Below are 2,934 nucleotides of genomic sequence, written 5' to 3' on the forward strand. Positions count from 1 at the left end.
TGGTCAGGAGACAAGTCCAGAATGGGGCAAAGGGATTTCTAACTTTTCAGTTCTCCTGGCCCCTGCTGGCCTGAATGTGTGACTGCTCTGAATTCGAGCTAGTACTAACACTGATTAACATTTGCAAGGTTCACAGAGTAATGTATAACAAGGCCCAAGTCCACTTATGGCACACATGCCTCCAGGTTGGTCACCCTTGGCCTCTATATTTACATACCTTTCAGCAGATTTCTGCTCCCCAAGAGTGGTTTTCCATGAAGAGGAAATCATATAGCTGAGATGCATGATGATTGCATGGGATCTGAGTGATTGTGTGGGCCTGTTGTTGTTGTATCTTGAAATTACCCAGGTTTGTTAGACAGTACCCCACTGCTACTTGAAGCTAATGAGGCATGTGATGATATTCAGTAGCATCTAATGGTCAAGGAAACATCTAAATTGAGCACTTTATTGGCCCTTGCCAGTATAAAGATAACCAGACAAGACCACCCTCCAAAAGCGAGAGTAAGGGGATGGACTGAACCCTACCTGCCCACCCTATACACACCATAAACTTGCAAAGACTACTAAATGCCTTTGAATATTCCCCACCCAAGGAACTGTACACTGCATACTAAAACATTACCTAAGAATGTCTAACCTTACATCTCTGTACCAATGTGCTTACCATATGCAGGGGCTTTGTCACTCTTTCTTTAGTGTCACCCTGAAACTTCCTAACTATGTTACCCTGGGCTAATGTAAGCTGCATGACTACCTGAGTGATTTAGATTGTGTTAACATACACCAACTATGTACCTATGTAGCAACTGTGCATGGGGACCTGTATTGTCTTCCAGCTCTACAAAGCTTTGTAATAAGTTACCATCATTTTTAACATTTTCTCGATAACATTTTAATTCTACTAATGCAAGAGCAGGCAAAGAAAGATGCAGAGAAATTCAAACCACTGAGAAAAAGCTATGAGTCATATGCTGGTGAGTAAAAACTGTTTATATTTGACATCTATAGTTTTGGTTGGTACCCAAGTATCATAAAAATAAAACATAACAAAACAGGATATTATGAGACTATAATTTTGTTTCTAACACACAACACATCTTTATGCTGTCACCAACACCCTGTGATAAAACTAGAGCTCTTTGTTTTTCTGTTGGGTATACTTTATGTTCTCTGTATTTTATGAACATTAACTCATAGCTGTAAACATTGTCAGATTTTACTCTTTAAGGTTTTTCTTGAAAAGTTCTTTTATTTTTGGTGTCATGTTGAGCTCAATGCACTAGTAACCTAATTTTGCTCTCATTGAAATGTACCTTTTGACAAGGAGCAGAGTAGGATTGAGCCTGTATGTACTGGTTAGTGTAGAAGTCCTTTTACATTTCCTCCTTATTGTTTTCAATTAATTATTCTACTATTCAGAAGGCCATATTTAGTTAACTGTGCAATTTTAATATTTCAGTTTAACACCAGCTTTAGAATTACACCAGTTTTCATTTGTTAGTAAACTGTGTATTAGCTGCCAGCAAACATTCATCAGTCATTGAAATGCTACCCTGAGCAGCCGTAATTATTTCTTGGTGTTGTGTGAAAGAGATTTCTTGTTTGTGCTTAATGTAGCCCTGCAGCGTGTGTGGGCAATTAGTGAGACGGCTCCTCATGCTATGAAAAGGGAAAGTCCTCTTAGTTTATTTTTGTTAAATAATGACACATTTCAGCTTCTACGTGGTAGTAGACTACATTAAAGAATTAGTCACTTCTTTCCTCTTTTAAAAATACTATAGTATTTAGTATTCTACACACAGTCACCAGGCACTCAGCAGTAAGACTGCTGCCAGTTGTAGCTTTGAGCTGCAGAAGGCTGTCATGTTCATAGGATGGCTTTTGCTGATGAAGGAAATATAGTCACTGGTTATAAGAGGGAGTGAGTAACAGGGAGGGAGGTTTTGTGGATGAGGCACAGGGCAGGGGAAGAAGCCTGGGTTCTCTTCTTTGTTCTGCCACTGACCTACCACACAGCTTTGGTGGGTCAGACAAGCTGTGCCTCAGTCTTTCTACCTGGAAAATGGGAATGATGCTACTGAATGCACCCCAGGGTACTGGTAGCACCTGGAGACACAATGGGGCATGAACACTTCTGTCAAGCAGTAGCCTGCCTGCCCTAATGTAAAGAAGGGGTGGCAGCCACTGTATGCCTGTTTCTGTACCTGTTATCAGGGGACTGTTATTAGTGCTGTCTTAGCTCTTCTGCCTTTTTTAGGTTCCATTCTTCTGAGACTCATCCTTTGTATCTGGCACATTCAGTCATGCAGTCACTGCCTGAGAGCGAGATAGGACATCATAGATTTCTAGTGTATGGGATATGGATCACCCCCAGTTAAAAACCTGACTTGGAAATGGGCAGGAATATATTACTACTGGACTGAAAAATATTACTGCTAATGCTTGCTAGGGGAAAGCTTGTATGCCTGTTATCAAAGAACTACTATTCATGCTTTCTTGGCTCTCCTGCCTTTTCTAGGTTGGACTCCGAGACGCGTCCTTTGTATCTGGCACACTCATTCACTGTAGTCACTGCCTGAAAGGGAGAGAGGATTGCCTAGATAGCTGCTGGGTCGGATACGGATCCCCCCCCAATTAAAAACAGGCTTGGAAATGGACCGGAAAATATGACTACTACTGTTTGCTAGGGGAAAGCCTGTTGGGGTTTTTTTTAAATGGGAGTCATGGGAGAGCCGGCTGGCTCGACATCCTTCCCACTTCACCAAGGGAGAAGTTCCCCCTCCAGCCGAGGTGCGCTAGGCAGCCAGCCTCAGTGCCCCGCGTAGGGGGCGGCTCCGCCGGGCAGGTGCCTGGCGGCATGAGGGGGAGGGGGAGGAGCCGCCGCCCCTGGCCCGCGCCCGCTGCAGCGCCGCCTCCCGCCATCCCCGCGCC

Source organism: Gavialis gangeticus, unplaced genomic scaffold (genome assembly GCF_001723915.1).
Source record: "Gavialis gangeticus isolate Ggan-Ray unplaced genomic scaffold, GavGan_comp1, whole genome shotgun sequence".
In the NCBI taxonomy this organism is placed as follows: Eukaryota; Metazoa; Chordata; order Crocodylia; family Gavialidae; genus Gavialis; species Gavialis gangeticus.